The sequence below is a fragment of the Nerophis lumbriciformis genome, linkage group LG22 (assembly GCF_033978685.3).
Source record: "Nerophis lumbriciformis linkage group LG22, RoL_Nlum_v2.1, whole genome shotgun sequence".
Taxonomy (NCBI): Eukaryota; Metazoa; Chordata; class Actinopteri; order Syngnathiformes; family Syngnathidae; genus Nerophis; species Nerophis lumbriciformis.
Window position 1 is genome coordinate 42,186,330 of NC_084569.2, and position 5,049 is coordinate 42,191,378.

Genomic DNA, 5,049 nt, shown 5'->3' on the forward strand with positions numbered 1-5,049 from the left:
TTCATGTTCTGATGTTGTCTCATGTTCTCATGTTGTCTCATGTTCTCATATTGTCTCATGTATTTATGTTCTCATGTTGTCTCCTGTACTCGTGTTGTCTAATGTTTTAATGTTGTCATGTTGTCTCATGTTCTCATGTTGTCTCATGTTCTCATATTGTCTCATGTATTTATGTTCTCATGTTGTCTCCTGTACTCGTGTTGTCTAATGTTTTAATGTTGTCATGTTGTCTCATGTTCTCATGCTGTCTCATGTTTTCATATTTTGTCAGGTTCTCATGTTGTCTCATGTTTTCATGCTGTCTCATGTTATCATGTTGTCATATCGTCTCATGTTATCAGGTTGTCTCATATTTTCATATAATTCAATGTTGTACCGTGTTCTCATATTGTCTCATGTTCTCAGGTTGTCTAATGTGCTCATGTTGTCTCATGTTTTCATGCTGTCTCATGTTATCATGTTGTCATATTGTCTCATATGGTCTTATGTTCTCATATTGTCTCATGTTCTCATGTTGTCTCATAATTTCATGTTCTGATGTTGTCTCATGTTCTCATGTTGTCTCATGTTCTCACGTTGTCTGTGCTAAGGTTGTCTCGTGTTCTCATATTGTCTCAAGTTCTTATGTTGTCTTATGTTCTCACGTTGTCTCATGTTCTAATGCTGTTTCATGTTTTCATGTTCTGTCAGGTTCTCATATTTTCATGTTCTGATGTTGTCTCATGTTGTCTCATGTTCTCATTGTCTCATGTTTTCATGTTCTCATGTCTCCTGTTCTCGTGTTGTCTGTTTTAATGTTGTCATGTTGTCTCATGTTTTCATATTTTGTCAGGTTCTCATGTTGTCTCATATTTTCATGCTGTCTCATGTTGTCATATTGTCTCATATGGTCTTATGTTCTCATATTGTCTCATGTTATCATGTTGTCTCATATTTTCATATAATTCAATGTTGTACCGTGTTCTCATATTGTCTCATGTTCTCAGGTTGTCTAATGTGCTCATGTTGTCTCATGTTCTCATGTTGTCTCATGTTTTCATGTTCTGTCAGGTTCTCATGTTCTGATGTTGCCTCATGTTCTCATATTGTCTCATGTTTTCATGTTCTCATGTTGTCTCCTGGTCTCGTGTTGTCTGTTTTAATGTTCCCATGTTCTCACGTTGTCTCATGTTCTCATGCTGTCTCATGTTTTTATATTCTGTCAGGTTCTCATGTTGTCTCATGTTTTCATGTTCTCATATTGTCTCATGTTCTCACGTTGTCTAATGTGCTCAGGTTGTCTCATGGTCTCATATTGTCTCATGTTCTTACGTTGTCTTATGTTCTCACATTGTCTCATGTTCTAATGCTGTCTCATGTTTTCATGTTCTGTCAGGTTCTCGTGTTGTCTCATATTTTCATGTTCTCATGTTGTCTCATGTTCTCATGTTGTCTCATATTTTCATGCTGTCTCCTGTTGTCATATTGTCTCATATGGTCTTATGTTCTCATATTGTCTCATGTTATCATGTTATCTCATATTTTCATATAATTCAATGTTGTACCGTGTTCTCATATTGTCTCATGTTCTCAGGTTGTCTAATGTGCTCATGTTGTCTCATGTTCTCATAGTGTCTCATGTTCTTACGTTGTCTTATGTTCTCATGTTGTCTCATGTTCTAATGCTGTCTCATGTTTTCATGTTCTGTCAGGTTCTCATATTTTCATGTTCTGATGTTGTCTCATGTTCTCATGTTGTCTCATGTTCTCATTGTCTCATGTTTTCATGTTCTCATGTCTCCTGTTCTCGTGTTGTCTGTTTAAATGTTGTCATGTTGTCTCATGTTTTCATTTTTTGTCAGGTTCTCATGTTGTCTCATATTTTCATGCTGTCTCATGTCATATTGTCTCATATGGTCTTATGTTCTCATATTGTCTCATGTTATCATGTTGTCTCATATTTTCATATAATTCAATGTTGTACCGTGTTCTCATATTGTCTCATGTTCTCAGGTTGTCTAATGTGCTCATGTTGTCTCATGTTCTCATAGTGTCTCATGTTCTTACGTTGTCTTATGTTCTCATGTTGTCTCATGTTCTAATGCTGTTTCATGTTTTCATGTTCTGTCAGGTTCTCATATTTTCATGTTCTGATGTTGTCTCATGTTGTCTCATGTTCTCATTGTCTCATGTTTTCATGTTCTCATGTCTCCTGTTCTCGTGTTGTCTGTTTTAATGTTGTCATGTTGTCTCATGTTTTCATATTTTGTCAGGTTCTCATGTTGTCTCATATTTTCATGCTGTCTCATGTTGTCATATTGTCTCATATGGTCTTATGTTCTTATATTGTCTCATGTTATCATGTTGTCTCATATTTTCATATAATTCAATGTTGTACCGAGTTCTCATATTGTCTCATGTTCTCAGGTTGTCTAATGTGCTCATGTTGTCTCATGTTCTCATAGTGTCTCATGTTCTTACGTTGTCTTATGTTCTCATGTTGTCTCATGTTCTAATGCTGTTTCATGTTTTCATGTTTTGTCAGGTTCTCATATTTTCATGTTCTGATGTTGTCTCATGTTGTCTCATGTTCTCATTGTCTCATGTTTTCATGTTCTCATGTCTCCTGTTCTCGTGTTGTCTGTTTTAATGTTGTCATGTTGTCTCATGTTTTCATATTTTGTCAGGTTCTCATGTTGTCTCATATTTTCATGCTGTCTCATGTTGTCATATTGTCTCATATGGTCTTATGTTCTTATATTGTCTCATGTTATCATGTTGTCTCATATTTTCATATAATTCAATGTTGTACCGAGTTCTCATACTGTCTCATGTTCTCAGGTTGTCTAATGTGCTCATGTTGTCTCATGTTCTCATAGTGTCTCATGTTCTTACGTTGTCTTATGTTCTCACGTTGTCTCATGTTCTAATGCTGTCTCATGTTTTCATGTTCTGTCAGGTTCTCATATTTTCATGTTCTGATGTTGTCTCATGTTGTCTCATGTTCTCATGTTCTCATTGTCTCATGTTTTCATGTTCTCATGTCTCCTGTTCTCGTGTTGTCTGTTTTAATGTTGTCATGTTGTCTCATGTTTTCATATTTTGTCAGGTTCTCATGTTGTCTCATATTTTCATGCTGTCTCATGTTGTCATATGGTCTCATATGGTCTTATGTTCTCATATTGTCTCATGTTATCATGTTGTCTCATATTTTCATATAATTCAATGTTGTACCGTGTTCTCATATTGTCTCATGTTCTCAGGTTGTCTAATGTGCTCATGTTGTCTCATGTTCTCATAGTGTCTCATGTTCTTACGTTGTCTTATGTTCTCATGTTGTCTCATGTTCTGATGCTGTCTCATGTTTTCATGTTCTGTCAGGTTCTCATGTCTCATATTTTCATGTTCTGATGTTTCCTCATGTTCTCATATTGTCTCATGTTCTCATATTGTCTCATGTTTTCATGTTCTCATGTTGTCTCCTGGTCTCGTGTTGTCTGTTTTAATGTTCCCATGTTCTCATGCTGTCTCATGTTTTTATATTCTGTCAGGTTCTCATGTTGTCTCATGTTTTCATGTTCTCATATTGTCTCATGTTCTCACGTTGTCTAATGTGCTCAGGTTGTCTCATGGTCTCATATTGTCTCATGTTCTTACGTTGTCTTATGTTCTCACATTGTCTCGTGTTCTAATGCTGTCTCATGTTTTCATGTTCTGTCAGGTTCTCATGTTGTCTCATATTTTCATGTTCTGATGTTGCCTCATGTTCTCATATTGTCTCATGTTCTCATATTGTCTCATGTTTTCATGTTCTGTCAGGTTCTCATGTTGTCTCATATTTTCATGTTCTGATGTTGCCTCATGTTCTCATATTGTCTCATGTTTTCATGTTCTCATGTTGTCTCCTGGTCTCGTGTTGTCTGTTTTAATGTTCCCATGTTCTCACGTTGTCTCATGTTCTCATGCTGTCTCATGTTTTTATATTCTGTCAGGTTCTCATGTTGTCTCATGTTTTCATGTTCTCATATTGTCTCATGTTCTCACGTTGTCTAATGTGCTCAGGTTGTCTCATGGTCTCATATTGTCTCATGTTCTTACGTTGTCTTATGTTCTCACATTGTCTCGTGTTCTAATGCTGTCTCATGTTTTCATGTTCTGTCAGGTTCTCATGTTGTCTCATATTTTCATGTTCTGATGTTTCCTCATGTTCTCATATTGTCTCATGTTCTCATATTGTCTCATGTTTTCATGTTCTCATGTTGTCTCCTGGTCTCGTGTTGTCTGTTTTAATGTTCCCATGTTCTCATGCTGTCTCATGTTTTTATATTCTGTCAGGTTCTCATGTTGTCTCATGTTTTCATGTTCTCATATTGTCTCATGTTCTCACGTTGTCTAATGTGCTCAGGTTGTCTCATGGTCTCATATTGTCTCATGTTCTTACGTTGTCTTATGTTCTCACATTGTCTCGTGTTCTAATGCTGTCTCATGTTTTCATGTTCTGTCAGGTTCTCATGTTGTCTCATATTTTCATGTTCTGATGTTGCCTCATGTTCTCATATTGTCTCATGTTCTCATATTGTCTCATGTTTTCATGTTCTGTCAGGTTCTCATGTTGTCTCATATTTTCATGTTCTGATGTTGCCTCATGTTCTCATATTGTCTCATGTTTTCATGTTCTCATGTTGTCTCCTGGTCTCGTGTTGTCTGTTTTAATGTTCCCATGTTCTCACGTTGTCTCATGTTCTCATGCTGTCTCATGTTTTTATATTCTGTCAGGTTCTCATGTTGTCTCATGTTTTCATGTTCTCATATTGTCTCATGTTCTCACGTTGTCTAATGTGCTCAGGTTGTCTCATGGTCTCATATTGTCTCATGTTCTTACGTTGTCTTATGTTCTCACATTGTCTCGTGTTCTAATGCTGTCTCATGTTTTCATGTTCTGTCAGGTTCTCGTGTTGTCTCATATTTTCATGTTCTGATGTTGTCTCATGTTCTCATGTTGTCTCATGTTCTCATGCTGTCTCATGTTTTCATGCTGTCTCATGTTTTCATATTCTCATGTTGTCTCAT